The 24215-nt window shown below is 33.1% G+C and overlaps 1 protein-coding gene and 1 non-coding gene across 6 annotated transcripts in view; one reads left to right on the top strand and one right to left on the bottom strand.

The window, feature by feature from the left end:
- The window catches only part of LOC118149217 (uncharacterized), a 468469-nt gene that overhangs the window by 196983 nt on the left and 247271 nt on the right, over positions 1 to 24215 (top strand). The gene's annotated exons all lie outside the window — the stretch shown is intronic.
- Positions 14017 to 14123, bottom strand: LOC118149296 (U6 spliceosomal RNA). Its single transcript, XR_004736687.1, has one exon. It is a non-coding gene; the product is annotated as a U6 spliceosomal RNA (small nuclear RNA).

Consider the following 24215-nt stretch of genomic DNA (forward strand, 5'->3'; position numbering starts at 1 on the left):
TGTATCCCAGAACTTAAAGTATAATAAATAAATAAAAATAAACCAAAAAAGAAATATACAATATATCCTAATTCTTTTTATTGAGTAAACAACTTTGCAAGATACTAATGAAAGCATTTTGTTATGAAATAATGTTAATTTGTTTACAAAGTAAGGGATTATTTATAAATTATGTTGAGTCTATTTGATAATTTTTTACCTGAATTCATCAGTTGGCTTCAGTTATTTCCCAGGTTTGCTAGAGACACACACACACACACACACACACACACACACACACACAGAAATATATCTAAGTTTATCTTCCTATTTTGCTATTTTATTATTAATTTATACAACAGACATTTGTTCGTCATCTTAAGAAAAGCTCTTCAATACCAAATTTGACCTTTAAATATTTTTAATTTTTTTTCCAGTGAACAAGATGCTCACAACCCTCAAATACAGTATAATAATGTTCTTATCCATTAATCTCAAAAATATCTCACCCAAGGACATATTTAAAGGGATTTCTAACCTTTCAGTAATGCACAGCTCAAGTTATCAGTCCAGGCCCATCATAAATACACCAGATTAAAATGAAAGTCATCTAAAAAATATTTAGGACATTCATGTGGCTGTCTCATGAATTTATAATGTGTCAGAATATATGCTACCTGAATTATTAAACTCCTAGTCCTATTCTTCCAGTGTATCACAGTTATCTGAGCAGAAGAGGAAACACTGTCCTTGTTAGAGATTGCTATGGTAATGCATAAACTTAGTAGTATAATATATGTGTCCTAGGAAATGATTCATGATCAAATTTAATCAAACATTCCAAAAATAAAGCTATCCATACAAACATGTAATATTTTTAATTAAAATATTCAAAAATATTTTATAAACATGTATATTGAGGCAATTAAATTTAATGTAAAATATAATTTCCCTTTGTCTAAGATATATTCAGTTCTTTATTCACTTTCTCTTGGTTAAGGATGAAGCTTGTCTGAGTTTTCTAAAAGCAGAAAGAACTAATATTTGCTTCCTAGGCAAAGGAGACGTGCACTGATAAATTTTTTTAATTAATTTTTTTAAATTGCATTTTAGATTTTGGGGTACATGTGAAGAACATGCAAGATAGTTGCATAGGTACACAGGTGGCAGTGTGATTTGCTGCCTTTCTCCCCTTCACCTATATCTGGCATTTCTCCCCATGCTATCTCTCCCCAACTCCCCACCCCCCGCTGTCCCTCCCTTATTCCCCCCAAAGTGTGTGGTGCTCCCCTCCCTGTGTCCATGTGTTCTCATTGTTCAACACCCACCTATGAGTGAGAATATGTGGTATTTCATTTTCTGTTCTTGTGTCAGTTCGCTGAGAATGATGTTCTCCAGGTTCATCCATGTCCCTACAAAGGACACGAACTCATCGTTTTTGATGGCTTCATAATATTCCATGGTGTATAAGTGCCACATTTTCCCTGTCCAGTCTTTCATCAGTGGATATTTGGGTTGATTCCAGGTCTTTGCTATTGTAAACAGTGCCACAATGAACATGCGTGTGCATGTGTCCTTATAGTAGAATGATTTATAATTTTTTAGATATATACCCAGTAGTGGGATTGCTGGGTCAAATGGAATTTCTATTTCTAGGTCCTTGAGTAATCGCCACACTGTCATCCACAATGGTTGAACTAATTTACACTCCCACCAACTGTGTAAAAGTGTTCCTATTTCTCCACATCCTCTCCAGCATCTGTCGTCTCCAGATTTTTTAATGATCGCCATTCTAACTGGCGTGAGGTGGTATCTCAGAGTAGTTTTGATTTGCATTTCTCTAATGACCAGTGATGATGAGCATTTTTTCATGTTTGTTTGCCTCATGTATGTCTTCTTTTGTAAAGTGTCTGTTTATGTCCTTTTCCCACTTTTCAATGGGCTTGTTTTTTTTTTTCTTGTAAATCTGTTTTAGTTCTTTGTAAATTCTGAATATCAGCCCTTTGTCAGATGGGTAAACTGCAAAAATTTTTTCCCATTCTATTGGTTGCGGATTCACTCTAATGACTGTTTCTTTTGCCGTGCAGAAGCTGTGGAATTTGATTAGGTCCCATTTGTCTATTTTGACACTGATAATTTTATTCCTTCGGGAAAGGTCCCTTTACCCTGCTCCATTCCCATGAGTCATATTTTTCCCACCAAGAAATTCTTACTCAGCACCTACCATGTACTGCAAACTCTTCTAAGTTATGCAGATACAGTAGTAGTCACCAAAACAAAGAGCATTTTAGAAATTTGTTTTCTTGTGAAGGAAAGATAACAAAGGAGGATCCAAGTGAATAAATAAGACAGTGATAAGCACACTGATAGCTCATAATTCCCTGAGGAAGGAGAGTAAAAGTGTTAAGCAGATGAGTGGCCAGGAAAGACCTCTGTGGGGAGCACAGCTATGAATGCTAATATGGAAATACAGAGCAGGTATACTCCAAAGTTTAGGGCAAACATTTTGAATTTGATCCACCTAAAAGGAGAGGTCCTTCAAGGGTTATAAACACGGGGTAATGATATTTTGTTGACTTATGTATTTAAATCACGTGTATTGAGGTTATTTCATATGCCATAAAATCATCCATTTTAAAAGTTAAATTCAAGAAGTTTTGGCAAATGTTACTATGACCACAATCATGTTCTCTTCCATGATTTAAACCTTTTAAGGAATCATTCTGACTACCAAATAGAGAATGGATGCAAAAGGGTGAAAGTGTAAGACAGACCGTTTGGAAAAATACTAAAATAATTTTGGTGTTAAATATCTGTGAATGGGTAACTATTTAGCAGTGGAAGCTGTAGAACTTTGATGTTCTCTCAAGATATATTTGCAGATAAAATTTACAGCTTTCAGAAAGAATTAAATTCCAGTGTATGAGGAAAAGGGAGAATTTAACAATGCTTTGAGGCATACACTGCAGTTTGGATTATTAGTAAGCACCAAAACTCCCTTCTGGAGATTATTCCAAGAGGATAGAGAATTGAAAACTACATTTCTCAGACTTCTTGCATAGTGTTAATAAATACATAAATATATATATATATATATATATATATATTTTTTTTTTTTTTAATTGTACTTTAGCTTCTGGGCAACATGTGCAGATCACACAGGATTGTTGCATAGGTATACACATGACAATGTGGTTTGCTGCCTCCATCCCCCCGTCACCTACATCTGGTATTTCTCCCCATGTTATCCCTCCCTGACCTTCCCACCCACCGCTGTCCCTCCCTTGGCCCCTCGCCAACAGACCCCAGTGTGTGATGCTCCCCTCCCTGTGTCCATGTGTTCTCATTGTTAGACACCTGCCTATGAGTGAGAAGATAGGGTGTTTGATTTTCTGTTCTTGTGTCAGTTTGCTGAGAATGATAGTTTCCAGATTCGTCCATGTCCCTACAGAGGACACAAACTCATTGTGTTTTTATGGCTGCATAGTATTCCATAGTGTATATGTGCCACATTTTCCTTGTCCAGTCTACCATCAGTGGGCATTTGGGTTGACTCCAGGTCTTTGCTATTGTAAACAGTGCCACAGTGAACATATGTGTGTATGTGTCTTTATAGTAGAATGATTTATAATCCTTTGGGTATATAGCCAGTAATGGGATTGCTGGATCAAATGGAATTTCTATTTCTGGGTCCTTGAGGAAGCGCCACCCTGTCTTCCACAATAGTTGAACTAATTTACACTCCTAACAACAGTGTAAAGTATTTCTCCCATCCTCTCCAGCATCTGTTGTCTCCAAATTTTTTAATGAACACCATTCTAACTGGCGTGAGATGGTATCTCAATGTGGTTTTAATTTCCATTTCTCTAATGACCAGTGATAATGAGCATTTTTTCCTATGTTTTTTGGCCTCATGTGTCTTCTTTTGAAAAGTGTCTGTTCATATCTTTCTACCACTTTTGGATAGGTTTGGTTTTTTTCTTGTGAATCTCTTTTAGTTCTTTGTAGATTCTGGATATTAGCCCTTTGTCAGATGGGTAAATTGCAAAAATGTTTTCTTATTCTGTTGGTTGCCAGTTCACTCTAATGATTGTTTCTTTTGCTGTACAGAAGCTCTGGAGTTTAATTAGGTCCCATTAGTCTATTTTGGCTTTTGTTGCCAATGCTTTTGGCGTTTTAGTCATGAAGTCCTTGCCTATGCCTGTGTCCCGAATAGTTTTGCCTAGGTTTTCTTCTAGGGTTTTTACGGTATCATATTATCTTGAAGAAAATTTTTAGTGAGGGCTCTTCTGAAGTGATATTTACTTTGAGAATCTGTAGAGGGCATCTCTTATTATTGAGGTAAGGGAGGAATTAAGGTCCTCTTTCAGCCCACAGTAAATAGAGTGTGAGGTAGTTTACTTATCTGGCATTCATTACCCACATATTTCTTCCTGTCAGAGTCCACTCATATACATCTTCAGATTCTGAGTAGACTAAGCGAATCAGTTTATATAATATCTGGTAACTATTATTAGTCCAGAAATGGGCCCTTGACCTACATAAATCCTTTATAGTGATGGAAGAATTTATATTCTGAGCTTTGAGAAAGGCTTGTTACTTTCCTCTTCCTAAAATAATCACTTAACAGAATAAAAGAAAGAGGAATTGAATTTGTAATATGAGAAGATTAAGGAATCATTTTATATGGTACACTCAGATATTCAGATAATCTTCTGCATTGATACTTTATATTGATGAGTGGGACCGGGAAAAGCCAAGCCTGCAATCCTAAATTTACTCTGGACTGAATGAATTATGTATGTGGGACTCACACCTGCACCTTTGCAAGGTGTTCCCATATGTTGACACACTAGTGTTTTGACTTGCTAGGATTCATTTAGTTATGTTATTCGAAGCTCAATGGTTCAAAGCTAATTTTGTTTCCCTGTGTGAGTTTTTTCCTCCATGGTCTTTTACGTTCCCTTGCCTTACATTTTTATCAGTCTATAACTGTGCTATTTTCAGTATTTATATATTATTTGTAGTTTCTCATCTTGCAAATAGATGTTTAGAAGAGCACCTTACAACAAACTACAAAGGAAAAAGCAGTAACATATTTTCTGAACTCATCTTCATTGATGTTACATCAAATAATGATAGAAATAGAGATAAATTCTTATTTATATGTATTATAAATGTCTTGTCAGAAGTAAACATTTTGCATAAAGTGTTTGCTTTATTCTTCTCTTAATGCATCAGTTGTCAGGACCTAGTCTAAAAATTGAATATTTCAGCCACCAAGAAAGATAATGTATTTTACAATATCAATTTAAAAATCTTAAAAAAATATATATGTATACACACACACATATACACCCACACACATACATTGTTTAAATATATTGGTATAATGTTTGCTCTTTTAGAAATTCATCCTGAGCAAATCACCTGAGTTTTACAAAGAGTTTTAGAAAATGATACTTGCTGTGATATTATTTATGACTGTGATCATCAGAAACAAATATCATTTTTAATATAAAATATTTATTGAATGCTTATTTGATCTTTGCTACTGTTTATGGTACTAGCTCACAGCAGCAAAATCCCATCCCTCACAGAGCTTAGTTACTAGGGGAGGAAGAGGGACACAGAAGAAACATAATGTCAAGTAGTGGCAAGTGTGTGAAGAGAAATAAAGGAGAATAACTGGATATTTTTGACTATCATTTAGTAAATTTGAGCTTCTACTACAATAGAAACACAATCTCATTAAGCTCTATATTTACAACTGCCAAGTTTGAGAAGAAATATTTTCCCAAATAATGATAAAAGTAATTATATTCAGTAGAAGTTTTCTGCTGCTGCTTCTTATGCATAACATATGCTCATGTCAATTTCTTTCAAAGATTTCAGGAGAATGAGGAAAATTAACTGCAAAGAGGAATATACTGTAATAGGAGCTAGAAGAATTAAATGACCTACACAGTGTTTTATTATTCATCTATCAGAATAAAGACACCAATTCTTAGTAATAGGTTTAAAGTAACCTAATCAACATGTACTAATTCTGTGACTCAAAATCATTTTAATCCAAGAAACTTACCATTATGTTAAAATGTTTGCATCTATAATGCTTTCTCTCATCTAGTGTAAAAATATAGACGATACTTCAATAAGATAGCTAAAGCGTTTATTGGGTGACAGATTCAGCAATTTGTTTTAGGAAGTATGTATTGTATCATTAATTATCTACTGCTGTTTTTAATTATTACCTTATATTTCTGTTATAGATAATGAATGATGCAATACCTGATATAATGATATAATGAATGATATAAGACAGAAATGCCTTCTATTTCTGTCTCTCACTTGGAAAGTGAGAGATTTGGTATTTATTAGTATTTGGTATTTACTTTTATTAAATCAATAATTTATCTCATATACTTACAGTATGAACCAAAAATTGCAGTTGAAAGAAATGTACTTATTAAGTTTTTTAATGTGCCAACAATTAGAAAGAAATAGAGAAAACTATGTCAATAAAATTATCTCAGAAGCTCATTATTATTCATTGAAATTTGAAGTACCATAGCTGTATTAAATGTTACTTTTTCTGGTTGAATAATAAAGTTTTATTCCTATTAATGCTACTTTAATTCTTTCATTATATGTAGGCATTTTTAATTTTTCATGTTTCTGTTTTTTCATTTGTAAGAACCTCAATATTCCGGGACAAGTGCCTTCATCAAAGTCCAAAAGCTTACCTTTATTTTATCTATCCATCCAGAAAAGAATTTCCTATCCTGTTTCATCTAAATTTTAGTGTTAGTGGTACCTTACCTCCCCCAATAGTTTTCTGCTTAAATTTAGTATCACAGTTGATCATCATACATTTCCATAATGTAGCCTTCTGTTTTGCTCAATTTGACCTTCTCTGGTACTTACGTACTTTAAGGTCATATTTTTAGTTTATTTTCTGAGGAAATATTTGCTGTTTTGTTAAATGATTTTGTTGCAAAGCAGATGATTTCCATATATTTATTCTTTATTTCTATGGCTTCAGTTTGTTTTATTAAGTTGGGCAGAAGTAATTGCTATTTTTGCCATTACCTTCATTGGCAAAAACTTCAATTACTTTTCCACTAATTTAAATAGATTTAGGAAACCAGAAAAAAAAATTGAGGTTCAGGATATGATAATCCTGAACATATCATTATATTCTACAAAAAAAATGAAGAGTATAATTATTAGGGGTAAAATTGGCAGCTGAAAGCAAACATTCTGTTTCAGAAATTTTAACTCAGATTTTTGTTTAATGCTATCTGGACTTATTAATTGAAAAAAAGGATAATTGTAGAATTTTTTTCATAGGATTTCTGGGAAAATTAAATAATCATTTTTGCAGATATCTAGTAGAATGTGCTACACATAGTAATCCCGGCACTTTTCATTTTACTTGTATTCCTTCATATCTCCTCTTTTCCCAACTCCTCTCCTCATCCCTGTCTTCCTGCTTATTATATGACTATTACTATTATCGTTACTATTACGAGCAGTATTACCACTGATGAGCACCTCAGAAGAGTCAGGGATCTTACTAGGTAAAAAATATTTAGCAACTACTAAAACCAAAGTGTTATGCCTGTCCTGAGTTTTAAAAGAAGAAAAGTTACAGAATATAAAATTTTCAATGTTTAAGAAAAAGCCTTAAATGTGTTTCTTCATTACCTGTCTGTTTAGAAAGCTGGAAAGGACCTTTATAGCTGAAATTATTACCAGAGTTTCCTATGTAAAAAGGCAGCTCCTGGGTAGGGATGGAAAGTGTTTTTATAAGCAGATATGGTCACTTTCCTGCAGACGTATCTCCTACAAAGAATGAATGCATTTTCTTGTTCAGTTCTCCAAGATGTTGTTCCTTCTTCTTGATAATTTTTAAGTTTCAGTTCTTACTTTTTATTTTCAAAGAATTAACTGACCATTTAGTTATATTAAAATCCGCCTTGTCACTAAACTCTTATAACTTAGGAAAGTCATACAAATCATTCTTATCTTTGTTATAAGCAATATTCTAATTTTACTGATATTCTGCAGTTCTATAAAATTTGAATCCATAGACCAAAATCGGCTTAGGAAATTTGGCTTGTATATATCCAAAATATCTAATACTCTTCTGGGTCTTGTTGTTGATGCTTGATTATTCTTTAGTATGTAATTCCAATCATACTAATATGAAAATATAAAAAGATATATATGCATATAAAACATCATTTGTCAATCTTTCATGGCAGACTTGACATTTCTTTTTTTTGAGGCAGACTGTCACTCTGTCGCCCAGGCTAGAGTGCAGTGGAATGATCTCGGCTCACTGAAACCTCTGCCTCCCAGGTTCAAGCAGTTATCTTGCCTCAGCCTTCTGAGTAGGTGGGATTACAGGTGCGCACCATCATGACCAGCTAATTTATTGTATTTTTAGTAGAGATGGGGTTTCGCCATGTTGGCCAGCTAGTCTCAAACTCATGACCTCGTGATCCACCTGCCTTAACCTTCCAAAGTGCTGGGATTACAGGCATCAGCCACTGCACCTCACTGGCAGACTTGACATTTCTAACCACATTGATTTTATATTTTGTAGACATGCATAGGAATAAAAAATTATAAGTGTAGTAAATGTGATTTTGTGTATGTATGTGTGTGAACTCTATATGTTGTAAATCTGTTTCCTAGATACCACAGATTTGTATCACTATAATTCTGGCTTTCTTATATCAGTTATTCAGTGAATTTCTTTATTTATTATTTCCAGATTTATCTATACAAGAAATAAAAACAAAACAAAATATCAAGTACACTTTGATGAAAAATTTTCACAGAATGTTTACATATATGTGTATGTCTCTCTCTCACTCTGTGTGTGTGTGTGTGTGTGTAGTCAGTTTTACCCAGTGGTCATTTGGCATATATTGTCAGTAAAAATGTCTACTATATATCCATGCATGTTAAATGGAACTTGATATGTGAGGTTTTCTAGATTAAAATGACAGTGTTACTTTTTCAATGCAGAGACAAAGGAATCATTGTAATAGACAGGCATAGCTGTGCAATATTAATGTCATTACATAGTAAATAGAGTAAGAAACATGATAGACTTATTAATATCATGTGACCATTCACTATTAGTAATAAGTGCTTGACGTTAATGTTTTTCTGAACGTTTATGTTATTTTTTATTTCACTTTTTCTGATATTCACCCAAATAGCTATTTTCTTAAAAAATGCTATTCCTTTTACACTTCATGTCTGTGGAAATGAATTAAAGAGAGCAGAATGTACTGCAAAGAAAAAATCAGCAGGTAGCACTCTTTAAGACCCAAGCTGCATGTGGAGAAAAAAGGGAAAAATCAAGCAGCCACCTAATTAAAGCATCTATTCGGAAACATAGAGTTTAGAAGCACATACTTATTTTAAAAGTCTTTGGGGAAATTTTTTTTCCTGCAAAATTTATAGTAACTTCAGATATTTTTCTTACAGTATAGAGCTTGAAAGAAGTATTAGGAATTACACAAAGAGAATTTTTAGTAAAAGAGAGGCACGAGTTGTTTTTATATCATTTTTCTTATTTATATAATTTGTGCTTGTTTTGTTTGTTTTTTAGAAATTGAATGAACTTTTTGGAAATAGTAAAGAGATAAATATCATTGAATTAAACATGGTTTTGGCATGGGTAGTAATTATAATCATGAACCATAAACAGAAAAGTAATTTCGCTTTGCAAAGTTATGACAAATAATGTTATAAAGAATCCATTCCACACAAATTAAAACCCATAAATATTTTAAATAAATACAGTAGCATGAATTTTCAAAGCCAATATAAAGACAGCAATATCATATAATAAAAAATAATAATAACAATTGTGTCATTGCTACAGTGAGAGAAAATCTAAAGATTACCAAATTGACATGTGTCGAAATTGCAATTTAGAAACTATAATTGTGGTAATAAATATACAGATGATTTACTCAGAAGTACCTAAACTTGAGTAAGTTGGATAAGGCCTAAAAGTACCAATGCCAGATATTAATTGGGCTTTTACCTGTACATCCTGGACTAAATTTTGTTTTCTAGGAAAAGAAGCAGTGGTATGTCACTCATGGGTACTATTCAGTGGCCTGACAACATAGAAATATTCCTTGAGTGCTTTATAGAAGTTATCCAACCTGCCAAAGACTAATTAAAACCAGATATGTGTGAGTTATTGAAGTTATGACCCAGTAATCTTTTTCCACTAAGTAGTCTGCTGAATCCTTATTGCTCAGGGGGCCTTGACACCTGCATTACAATTTTCTTCTTCAATTACTACTGATGTAGGTTCACTAGAGTGAAAACGAATGTCATTCTCCCTTTGACACTTTGAAAGTTAATTTATTTTTGAACTTTTAAACTTCATAAACCAGAAATGTAAAAAATAAATACATGTTTATGTATTCTTGTGGGATGATTCAGCTCATCAATGCTGTGCATAGACATATACTATGAATCCTCAGAGACAACTGACTTCTGAATTTTTTTGTACACAGTGTCAGAGAAATGTAAAACACACATAAAATAATAATCTAGGGATTTTCAAAACTCAATTGTTTTGATGTTACATAAATAAAATAATGTCACTTAAAAATGTTAATGTTGAAAATAAGTCAAATGGATTATTATTTGTATTTTATAAGATTATATGTATATTAAACTGTTTATGTGATCTCTTTTATGTAACTATGTGAAAGGAGCCAAGTATTGGTGAAGATATAGAGAAAAGGGAATCTTTTACAATATTGATGGGACTGTAACTGGGAGTAAGTCATTTTGAAAAAATGGGGAGGAGGCCAGGCGTGGTGGCTCATGCCTGTAATCCCAGCACTTTTGGAGGTCAAGGTGGGAGGAACACCTGAGGTCAGGAGGGGAGGTAGAGGTTGCAGAGAGCCAAGATCGCACTATTGCACTCCAGCCCGGGCAACAAGAGTGAAACTCTGCTTCCAAAAAAAGAAAAGAAAAGAAAAGAAAAAAGATAAGGAAGTAGCTCAAAAAATTAAAATTATGCCTATATAATATAATATGTAATCCAGCAATACCACTACTGGGTATATATCTGGAGAGAGAAATCAGTGTGATAAAGTGATACCTGTACTCTCATGTTTATTGCAGCACTATTCACAATAGCCGTGTTATAGAATTAACTAATGTTTATCAATGGATGAATGGATAAAGAAAATGTGCTATATGTACATAACGGAATAATATTCAACCATTAAAAAGAATGAAATCCTGCCATTGATAACAACGTGGACGAACTTGGAGAACATTATGTTAAGTGAAATGTCAGGCACAGAAAGGCAAACACCTCATGATCTCCCTCATATGTGGAATCTAAAAAAGTTGATCTCGTAAGAGTGAAGAGTGTGACAGTGGTTACCAGAGATGTGTGGTATTATAAGGAGGACATAGGGAATGGGGAGATACTGTTCCAAGTTGAGTAATTATAGTCAGACAGGAGGGTTGTCTTTTAAGAGATCCATTGTCCAGCAGAATGGCTATAGTTAATGACGATATATTATATTATCGACTCTATTCTTAAAACACGTAAAGAAGGTGGATGTTATGCATTCTCATCACAAAAATAATGACCTTGTGAGGTGATGCATTTGTTAATTTGTTAGATTTGACCATTTCACAGTGATCTGTACTTCAAAATGTAAAGTTGTACATGATAAAAATATATAATATTTTCTATAATTTTTTGTTAAATACAGAGGATAAGGAAGGGACATTTTCCATACAAATGACAGATCTGCCTAAATTTAAACTGAGAATCAGAATCTTTTTTACTAGTTCTGACCATGAAGACTAATTTTTTTAAGTTATTTAATTTAAAATTTTATTTTACATGCAGAGGGCACAGTGGCAGATTCGTTACCTGGGCATATGGCACACAGGTATTAAGCATGATACCTAATAGGTAGTTTTCCATGCACACCCACTTCCTCCCCTGCACCTTCAATTGTCCCAATTTCTGGGGTTCCTATGTTCTATTCATTATGCTCAATGTTCAGCTCCTATGTATAAGGGAAAACATGCAGTATTTGGTTTTTGATTTCTGCATTAATTCATTTAGAATTATCCTCCAGCCCCATCCATGTTGCTGCAAATGATATAATTTCATTGATTTTTAGTATTCCATGGTACCTATACTACATATTCTTTATACAGTCCACCATAAATGGACGCTTAGATTGATTCTGTCTTGGCTGAATAGTACAGCAGTGAACACACAAGTGCATGTGTCTTCTTGGTATAATGATATATTTTCCTCTGGGTGTATACTCAATAATGGGATTGCTGTGTTGAATGGTAATTTTTTTTTCTCTTTGAGAAATCTCCAAACTGCTTACCATATGACTGAAATAATATCCCTCCAACAGTGTTTAACTGTTCCCTTTTCCTGCAGCTGCCTCAATATTTGTTATGTTTTGACTTTTTAATAACAACCATTCTTACTGGTGTTAGATGGTATCTCACTTATTTATGCACAGTGATAACGAGCATATTTTCATGTTTGTTGACCACTTGTATGCCTTCTTAGAGAAGTGTCTGTTGACTTCCTTTGCCCATTTTGTATGGAGTTATTTGATTTTGCTTGTTGATATTTTTAATGTCCCTATATACCAGATTTTAGACTTCTGTTAGATACATAGTTTGCAATTGTTTCCCCATTCTGTATGTTATTTGTTTGCTCTGCTAATACTTTCTTTTATTGTGCAGAAGCTCTTTAGTTAAGATAGGTTCTGATCATCAATTTTTGTTTTGGTTGCAATCACTTTTGGGGACTTAGCAAACAATTATTTGCCAAGGCCCATGTCCACAATGATATTTACTAAGTTTTCTTCTAGCTTGAGGTCTTAAATTTAAACCTTTAATCCACCTTATATGATGAAATGGAAAGGTCAAGTATCAGTCTTCTTCATATGGCTACCCAGTTTTTTTTGGTGCCATTTATGGGAAAGGGAGTCCTTTCTTCAATTCTGGTTTTTTTCAGCTTTGTTGAAGATCAGATGGTTGAGTAGGTGAAAGATCTCTATGAGGACAACTACAAAACATTGCTGACAGAAATCAGAAATGACACAAATAAATGGAAACATATTCTATGCTCATGGATTGAAAGACTCAATGTCATTAAAATGGCCATTGTGTCCAAATAAATTTACAGATTCCACATTATTCCTATCAAACTTACCAATGTCATTCCCCACAGAATCAGAAAACTAGTCTAAAATTAATGTGGAACCAAAAAGGAGCCCAAATAGCCAAAGCAATACTAAGCAGAAAGAACAAAGCACATTCAATGAAATCTTCATGTCATCCCACTTGATGATCTCAGTATAACCAAATTTTCTATGAAGTATTTTTCTTATGTTAACAACCTGATATAAAATTATGGTGACCCCTAAGACATCATTTCTCATTTAAGTCTTTTAATGAAAATCATCACAAATTCTTGTAAAAGTAAATATTCAACAAACTTTAGTTTCGTTTCTAATTTGAAAAGTGAAAGTTGATATCTCAGTGTATTCTATAGGCTAAATATTCTTCAATCTGGAAGTTATTTATTTTCCCAATCTTTTTCTATTTCTGTTAATATAGCATACTTGCTATTTTCTATTTTGCATAAGGATGGTGGTCTCACTCTATTGCCCAGGCTGGTCATGCACTCCTGAAATCAAGCAATTTGTCTCAGACTCCCAGAGTGACTGAGATACAGGTATCAGCCCCTGTGCCCAGCAGAGCCAGTTTTCCATTTGATCCAGTTTCTCAGTAAAGTTAAGTAACATTACAATGTTTATTAGAAATCAAAACAAAATGGTAAGAGTGGAAGTGGTGGAAATCAGTGCCAAAATTTCGGCCTGAAAACCACCCCGTGGTTTACATATGCTATATTTCTATCTTTTAATTTTTGTATTTTTGCTTTTATGAAATAGCTTGAAATAGCTTTTCAGTTGTATTTTTTTTTTTAATATGGAACGCTTCACGAATTTGCGTGTCATCCTTGCGCAGGGGCCATGCTAATCTTCTCTGTATCGTTCCAATTTTAGTATATGTGCTGCCAAAGCGAGCACTCAGTTAAATTTTATCAGTTTAAACAGAAAATCTTTTTCTTATTTTATTTTTTTATTGTATTTTAAGTACTGGGGTACATGTGTAGATCATGTAGGATTGTTACATAGGTGTATACATGCCATGGTGGTTTGCTGCCTCCATCACCCCATCATTTACATTCGGTATTTCTCCTAATGCTATCCCCACCCCATTCCTCCCACTCCCTGTTATCCCTCCCCTAGGCCCCCCATCCCCCAACAGGCCACAGTGTGTGATGTTCCCCTTCCTGTGTCCATGTGTTCTCATTTTCAACACCCACTTATGAGTGAGAACGTGTGGTGTTTCGTTTTCTGTTCTTGTGTCAGTTTGCTGAGAATGATGGTTCCCACATTCATCCATGTCTCTGCAAAGAACATGAACGCATCCTTTTTTATGGCTGCAGATATTCCATGGTGTATATCTGCCACGTTTTCTTGATCCAGTCAATCATTGATGGGCATTTGGGTTGGTTCTCAGTCTTTGCTATTGTAAACTGTGCCACAATGAACATACTTATGCATGTGTCTTTATAGTAGAACAATTTATAATCCTTTGGGTATATACCCAGTAATGGGATTACTGGGTCAAATGGTATTTCTAATTCTAGGTGCTAGAGGAATTGCCACACTGTCTTCCATGATGGTTGAACTAATTTACACTCACACCAACAGTGTAAAAGCATTCCTATTTCTCTGCATCCTCTCCAGCATCTGTTGTCTCCAGATTTTTTAATGATCACCATTCTAAGTGGCTTGAGATGGTTTCTCAATGTGGTTTTGATTTACATCTCTCTGATGGCCAGTAATGATGAGCTTTTTTTCATGTGATTGTAACCAAAAAAAGTTCAGGACCAGATAGGTTGATAGCCAAATTCTATCAGAAGTACAAAGAGGAGCTGGTACCATTCCTTCTGAAACTAGTAGGTGAAGGATATGAACAGACACTTTTAAATAGAAAATGCTAAATCCAAATACATTTTTTTGTGATTATCTTGAAAACATGAGAACAATTACATGATGGCAGAAATACTAGCTAAAACTGTACTGTTAAGTTTTATTTTAAAGTTAGTTTTATTTTATTTATTTATTTTTTTTGAGACGGAGTTTCGCTCTTGTTACCCAGGCTGGAGTGTAATGGCGCTATCTCAGCTCACCGCAACCTCCGCCTCCTGGGTTCAGGCAATTCTCCTGCCTCAACCTCCCGAGTAGCTGGGATTACAGTCACGCACCATCATGCCCAGCTAATTCTTTGTATTTTTAGTAGAGACGAGGTTTCACCATGTTGACCAGGATGGTCTCGATCTCTCGACTTTGTGATCCACCCGTCTCGGCCTCCCAAAGTGCTGGGATTACAGGCTTGAGCCATTGCGCCCGGCCTAAAGTTAGTTTTAGAATGTAAATAGTTTTCATTATTACGGTTCCTACAATTCTGTAACATTTAATTCAATGTGATAGTTATTATTCTTTCTAAATAATTTAAATAATATTTGGTGCCAAACAATGAAAAGTGTGTAAAGCACTAAGAAGCCATGAATAGGAAGATATTATCTTCTTTATTCTGAGAGAAATAAAGAATATCTGGGATAACAGAGCCCAGGATTCAGATTATCTGACTTCGATAATCTTTGTCACTAACTAGCTATGTCACATTGGGTGGTTATTTACTTCTCTTTGCTTTGTTTTTTAATATATGAAATGGAAATAATTGTTATTATTCTTGAAGTGTTATAAGAAAAGAGTCAAGAAATATAAGACATTTATGATACTACAAATAATTTTAATTAGTATATTTCAATATAATTAATCTACATAGCAACCTTGCCAAACAGTTATTTTCTTCATTGTAAATGTTGTGAAGCAGATAAAATAACTTACCTTAATAATCAATGATATGTGTAACTTACTGTCATTTTCAAGGATTGTGTATTTGTGTATAACCGTAAGTGACAGCATCAAGATTCAAACTTCAAATTCTGCGTGACTCCTATCATTGCTCTATTCACAGCACCACAGCATTCATATTGTCCCATATTCATAATATACTTTTACTTAGATTACAGCTAGATCTGAAAAATAAAACTCTTGTATTATGCTTAGGCAATTATAAGAACATACATAAAGAAAATTCTAGAAAAAAATTAAAGAAGAATAAGCCAAAATGTACAAGTTTAGAAATCTCAGTGTGTGATATTTAAATTGAAAACAGATGGCACATATATGCTAATAAGTTTTAAATACCACACAGTGTTATTGAAGTTAGTTGGGAGATATGCCAGATTAATCTTTGTTTTATAAAATAGGAGAAGATAAAGTTTTAAAAAAGTAAATGGATGAAAAAATGAACTCCTGAAAACTCAATACTTCTAAACTGGTATTTAGTGACACATTAATTAAAAGGAACTTATGAAACTGTATTTTTACAAAGAGCCTACATTCAAATTTTAAAATAAGATTTGGATGATATGCTTGAAGATATCAATGCACATCAAAATTCAAGATGTATTTTCATGTTTTAAAAATAAGTGGTTTTTAAATAAGTAATCGAAAATAAGTGAATATATTAAGTAAACATGAAAACATCCCTCTGGGAAAACATTTATTAACCCTACACAACACAGCTAATGCATTCTCAAATTCAACTTCTTATTGGATGGTAAGAAAATTAGTAACAAGAATATTAAGATCAGAAATAGAAAATCATTTTAATATATAGGGTAAAGAGTAACTTTTTAAACAACGACAAAAATCTCAAGTTCTTCAAGGTATATAATAATATACAATATTTATAAACAGTAAACACAGCATCTTGATAAAACCATGAATATTTCTTTTAATTTAATTTTTGCTTTTACTTTAAATTATGAGTATTTGTAATGTACTACTTGAAAAATTAAAAAAAAAAACTAAGTTCAATTTTTGAGATACTTTACCTCCTTTCATGGACTTACAGAAAGACAGCCTGTTATGGTCCTGTTGCTAATTAGTTTAACAAGTCATAATTCTTCCAATTATGATTTAAAAAGTATTGTGATTATATTTAAATTAGGCATATAATGCAATAACTATTATAAATATATTTATACTCTAGGACACTTATTTATAATTTAACATAAAAAGAAATCATTATTATGTCCTTGAACTTGATTCAGTTCAGGACATGATACACCAAAATATTGTGCCTTGGTCTACCAAATTAATAAATGGCAGGTGCAGGAAAGACTCTCTGACTTTTCCCTGAAGAGCTCCTAAACGCTCAGGTGACATATTCCCTTGCTATACCCAGAAGAAAGGAGCATCCTTATCTATGAAGATATAGGAAGGCCAAGAGGCATACCAATAGCTTTGTTAAGTTTCCCCCAGTTTACTACTTTTTGTTTATATCCCTTTTTACTATCACATTTTCCCACAAAATTTACTCTTCTCAAACCTAGTTCAGTAAGTTCTCACTTAACATCACTGTTAGATTCTTAAAAACTGTGACTTAAAGCAGAAGGATGTTAAGAAACCAGTTTTACTGTAAGCTAATTGATATAAACAAGAGTTAATTACTTAAGACCATATTCCTGGTCACAAAACAGTCATCAAACTTCTAAATAAAGACCAAAACATTTCTAATGTTAAACATTGAAGTAAATGTGAGCTGCACATACTCTTAGGAAAGATTAATAAAAACAAGCAAAATCATGACTCACTCAATTTTTAGTGAATAAGTGAATAATAGTGCTTTAAAAGGTGGCGGGTACATCAAGGAATAAATGTTTGCAAAGCAAAAACTGAAGGCGCTCTTCTTACCACCAGCAGTTCAAACAGAAACAATAACAAATATGATGGGCTTGCTGAGTGCTTTCCTATTGCATAATTTCTTACCATATACCTGAATGATTATCACATGCTTCATGAATTTTTGTAATAATGTGTATTAGTCCATTCATTCATTTCTCAAACTGCTTATTCCAGTTTAAGGTCATGGGTGGCTCAAGCCCATCCCAGTAGCTCAGGGAGTAGAGCAGAAACCAGTCCTGGACGGGCCACCATTCCATGGCAGGGCACACTTCACACACCCATACCAATTCAGACTAGAACAAATGTAGAAATGCCAATAAACCTATCATGCACATATTTGTGGTGTGGGAGGAAACAGGAGTAGCCAGAGAAAACCCACACAAAGATGGAGAGAACTATATGCTCCACACAGACAGTGGCCTTGGCCAGGAATCGTTTGAAAACTTGAACTATATTAGCACATTCAAAACCAATTCTCACAGATATGTGCAGGTACAATTCTAATACTCAATAATTATATGTCCAACTCTCCAAAATTAACATTGGCTCTTCTATGCAAATGTCTTTCTGTGTGATCCAAGAAAGTATAATTAACACATTAATGTATATGGAGATAACTATCTAAATGCCAGTGCCTTTTTATTCAACTCTTTCCATCTGACTTTCAAATCAGATGAGACATATGGCTCTAAGTGTATATCAAACACCATAAAATAAGAAATCTATAAAATGAGAAGCAGTGGAACTATCTGAGAAATATTTTAAGTCTTTAAAAAATATATCACTTTTTATGATAATTCTTGAACAGAAGACAGAGTTAATATATTAATTTCTGTTTTTTTAGCCAATCAAAATTTTAAGCATTGGAAGTGACTTATAAATTAGTTCAGATATAACTATGAACACAAACTTTTTTAAAATTGTAAAGATATATAAATACATATTGATAAATGTCATAATAATCACTGTTCTTACATCTCAGGTTTCATCTCCTGCAGGTGCTGAGTTCATAATTTGTAAGATCAGTCTCTGCCAGTTTTACAACCAGTTTTGAATATTATTGGCACTAAATTAGGACTGGGAAATATCTAGCCTACATTGAGGCATCTGGATGTTCATCAGTGTTTTTTTAACTTTGGAGAGAAAAAGGCAAATTTTATTCTGAGCTTTTAGAAATTAAATTTATAATTACACTATTTCTTAAAATGTCAATAATTTGGACTATGATGAAAGATGTAGTTGAAATCAATTACTGTATTTCTTCAAGCTGGCACATAAATAGCAGTTCATTCAATTTATCTTGTGGTTAACTATTCTTAAGCCATGCTTCACATTTTACATTGTTAGAGTCATCCAGTAAAACTACATTTTAAATTTTGAAATTGTGTTGTTTTTCCTCTCCCATATATAGTTTCTCTATCTGAAAATTGGCAGAGGATAAAAGGAAGGCAAAATCAAAACAGGACTTAGCCGTAACTATGATATATTCAATATAATTTATTTCAGCAAAAATGGAAATATCTAGAAAAATAAGCAAAAGATAGAAATAGATAAATGTAGTCTTAACTTTATTCAGCAAGAAATATTTGTAAATAGAACAGAAAATGATCCCTGATGTTGTAGAAACTATATTATAGTAAGCGTGAAGATAGCAGAATATTTAAGGAAAAAAAAAACAAAGGAAGTGTTTTATATGTTAGAAAGAGACAGTATCTGAGGATAAGGGGTTTGTATAATAAAGGGTTCATGGGGGATGCAGGTTGCAAAATTAAGTATGGTGGCCGGTGAGGGCCTCACTGACAAAATAACATTTTCTCAAAGGCTTGCAGGAAAGAGCAAGTAGAATAAAAACTCCTCAGTCAACACTGCCTCCCTGCATGCATAGTTGCCCCTCCACAGTCTATTCTTACACAGCAGCCCAAGGCAAGTGTTTCTGTTACGAGTTTTTAAAAGCATTTTGTGGTATGAATGATTTAGAAAAAATGACAGCTAACTTCACTGGATAAACCTATTTTCCTTTTGTAAAACATGAAACTTTACACAGATGTTGGTAAACTCCATTTTCTTCAGGGTACATTTTTCATATTCATTTTGATCTGATTGAGATTGGTGACTTATTTGGTAGGAGTGATAATTTAGTTACATTGAAATCTTGTTTTTTTATGAAGGAGTTTCCTATTTCTTTCAACAATTGTGATACTTTTATTTTTTCATAACTTTTCCAATTTAATATAGGTGTTCAGTTCTCTTGGTCTAAAGTTATTTGAAATGTATTTTTAATGATTTTGGTTTCCTTTATATCTGAAATTAGATACTCTTTTAAAATATTTCTGAAGCTACTTATTAGCAAATCTTATCTATCTCTTCTCTTTGAGCTTACTTGCCAAAGTTGATCTATTTTATTTTATTTTTAAGCATAAATTTTGATTTTGACTTTAAAAAATTATACCTTTTTCTTGTTTGGTTTTTACTCTTCAGTTTGTTAGTTAATATTGTCATTTTTATTTAGAAGCTTAGTGCATGCTTTTCAACTTTTCACATATTAAACAGGTTATAAATTAATAAGGTATCTATAAATTTCCCAGTGCCTACTGAGTCATCAAAATGGATGTGTTTTGATATATTGTGTTTTCATTTTTATTAATTTCAGCACAATAATATTACTATGGCATTTCACTTTATATTTCTTGTAATGCTTTTTGCACTAAATGTTCTATTATTATGTAAATATGCTATAGAATTAAAATATAGTATGGGAAAAATTTTTTCTATCAATTATTGTTGCACTTGTAATTTATAATTATAAAAATGCATTGTATTTTACAGGAAAGTATGTTACATATTTTAAGTATCTTACATATTTTCACACATTTGATGATGGGAAATTTGTATTTTTATAACATGCATTTCAACACAATATGATTATTACATTGATAGCATCATGTGTACCCGTATGTTCATTTTATTGCAGTTACTCACAGTTAAAATTTACTCACTTTTAATTCATATAAATATGACATTCTTTGGTATTTAATTTATGTTTGATAGAAACTAAATATGTTAATCAGTCAACTCAAAGTCCTTTTCACTTTCTTCAAATAGTAATCTTTCCTAATTTACTATTACATACAGACATTGTCTTAAGTAGGCACTGAAAGCCTTCTCTCAATTCACTTTCAGCAGTTATTTTTCTAAATAACTTAAGGTAAATTATTCTGTTAAATGAAATTGATGCATGGTTGTCCATAGCTTTTTAAACCTCCGGTCTTCTGTGATATCTAAATATTTCAACATTTCTTGTTTGCAATTAGCCAACTTCAACTTGTATGACTATGTAACTGTCATTCATCTATCAGATTTGTTCCTCCTACTAGAATTGTGCTTTTAGAGGCAATATTTCAATGTTAGTTCATGGGCTGTAATCCAAAACTTCTTTCTTGTGAATATAAATATAGTTGAAGTCAACTGGTGAGGGAAAAAGCAATTTCTAAACCAAGCACATATGAAAAAAGGCAATCCTTGTCACATATCCAGATACATTTTTAAAATGATCCCCTCAAAGGGAAAGGGTAAAGGGACTTCTAAAATTATGGTATATTAAAATTTACAGAAATATTTCTTTCTTTATGCTGTACTTTTCTTAGAAAATGCTGTTTAACTTGTGTTTACTAATTTTCTACCTCATTTGGATATAACAAAAAAGAAACTATGTCATTAACAGTTTTAAGAAGAGGCTTAATGATACATTTACTCACTAAATAATGTCTTACCTGTCCTTATGGAAAAAGGTCTGTCTGTGAGATAATATCTCAGTTCTCAGACACTGATGCATGATGGAAAGGATGAAGAAACAGTTTATATAACTTTAAATATAATATTTTAAAATCCAAAAAACAAATGCACCAAATATTAAGTGAGACTAGGCAAATAAAACTGCACACATGTAAAGAATTTTGTGTTGATTTATAATAACTAGGCATGTGAATTAAAACATATTTTTATGACATTTTATGGAAGAATATATATATTTTAAAATATTATTTGTATTAGTAAATTAACACATATTTTAATGTTATTTACATATATTGATAACAGCTATTAGAATGAGAACCGTATAAAACATATTGATATGAAAATATGAAACTGCATTTTATTTTAATTGTTTTATTTTTAGCAATGTAGTTCTAACAGATGTAACTCTTGTAAAGATTTTTATATGGTAGGCTACTTTCAGTGCCAACAATATAAATGAAATATGATTAACTTAAAGAAAAAAGGAACTTATTCAATAGATTTGGGGTAATTCACAAAATTCAAAGGTAAAGATGCATAGGATGGGAGCCAGGCAGTTCAGGAAATCTAGAAACCTCACAATACTCAAAGATTTCCACAGGATGCATCCCTAAATTGAAGCAACTGTGACTTTTCCCAAACCTGTATCCCTGTATCATTCAGGTATCAGATCAATCTGATAGGCTTAGTTTGGTTACAGTTCCATCTGCCATTCTTGGGCCTGTAAAGAAAAAGCTACTTTGACTGGCAGCCTCATCAAGACTGCTTGCTATGGGCAAGGCAGTTTCCCAAAGTAAAAGAGTGGAGAGTGAAAAAATGTAAAAATGTCTGGAATTCTTTATGCATATGGTATAAAATTCAGTAATATGGACTTAGAAACAGTGATTTAAAATTAGAATACATTAAATTTTGTGCTTAAAGTTCATCAATTATAGTAATTTAAGACAAAATGAATCAGATATTTCAAAAGTATTTCTTACCCTAATTCTGAATATATAATTTCTGTCATGAAAATATTTACTTTCGCCCCACTTATGAGAGAGTAGAAAGAAATCAAGCAGTTAGTTAGGGCAAGAAACTTTGGCAGAATTTTCTTTTAACAGCCAAAGAAGCCATTCCTTTTATTTTTAATTTTATTTATTTATTTTACTGTTTGTTTATTTTTGAGACAGAGTCCCACTTTATCACTCAGGCTGTAATGCAGTGGCACCATCTCAGTTCATTGCAACCTTCACCTCCTGGCTTCAAGCAGTTCTCCTGCCTCAGCCTTCCAAGTAGCTGGGATTGCAGATGCCCTCCACAATGCCCCACTAATTTTGTATTTTTAGTAGAGACAGGATTTCACCATGCTGGCCAGGCTGGTCTCAAACTCCTGACCTCAGTTGATCACCGACCTCAGCCTCCCAATGCATTTCTCTTCTAACAAAGGGCAGCCTGAAGGATCTGGTTGCAAACACAGATAAGGAAGGCGACTTCTAACACGGAAAGGGTCTTCCAGAATCAACAGCAAGTTTCGCTGATATACAGTGGGCCCAGTGAGCACATTCCTCTCCCTTCTTGGAAAGCTCAAATGAATGAGGCTTGCAAAGGAGGGTCCCTGTAGTAGCACACGTAAGAAGGGTTATCCTGAAACAGGCATGTCCACCTTGGAGATTCTGCCTCTGGCCCTTAACACCTATGCAGAGGAAGAGATAAGCAACATTGAATAATGTAGGTTAAGGAGCCACATGCACACTAAAAGTTTGGGGTAGGGACTCCCAGAAATTCACACCTTATGCAAATGACACACCCAGCCCTAACCAGTTTTACATGCCCTATGTAAATCAGTTAGTGACACCACTACTCTTCTGTAAAAACCCTTGCATTTTACTGCAGACCTGAACCCATTGTTCTGAGACCCCTCTCTGCACCAGAGACCTTTCTTCCTTTCAATTGCAGTAATTTTATAGGGTTCACACTAATAACTATTTCCAAGTGGTGAAACATATGATGGCTTTTTGTTCATGTAAAGTATTCTTTACTGAATTTTCATAAGTGTGTACAGGGTACAGCACACATATATTTGTTGTTCTAATACTGCATATTTTTCATTTTCAGTGCAGATTTGTAATGTGTCTCTTTATTAATAACACCTTTTACTTGCATTTATTTGAAAATTGGCTTTTGCTTAGAAGATGTAATATTTTGGCTAATAAATTTTCTTGTCAATAGATCATTTCTTAAAATTAAGCATAATATTTTATAATAGCAAGAATCAGCAGTTCGGTTAAAGTAAAATGCTATGTACATAGAGAAATTGAGTAAGTTCTTATTGATAGAAATAAAGTAGACATCAAATACATTAATGATGCAATCATGGTAAAACAAACTCAACTAGAATGGAAGCAGTTATTTTGATTAATTTCTGACCTTAGAGCCAGAAAGCTGATTTAATCATATCCTTTAGTTCAATGAATTTTTCATAGTTGGTCATCAGCAAGCCCATTACTTGGTCTTAAT

The sequence above is a fragment of the Callithrix jacchus genome, chromosome 18 (assembly GCF_049354715.1).
Source record: "Callithrix jacchus isolate 240 chromosome 18, calJac240_pri, whole genome shotgun sequence".
Classification (NCBI taxonomy): domain Eukaryota; kingdom Metazoa; phylum Chordata; class Mammalia; order Primates; family Cebidae; genus Callithrix; species Callithrix jacchus.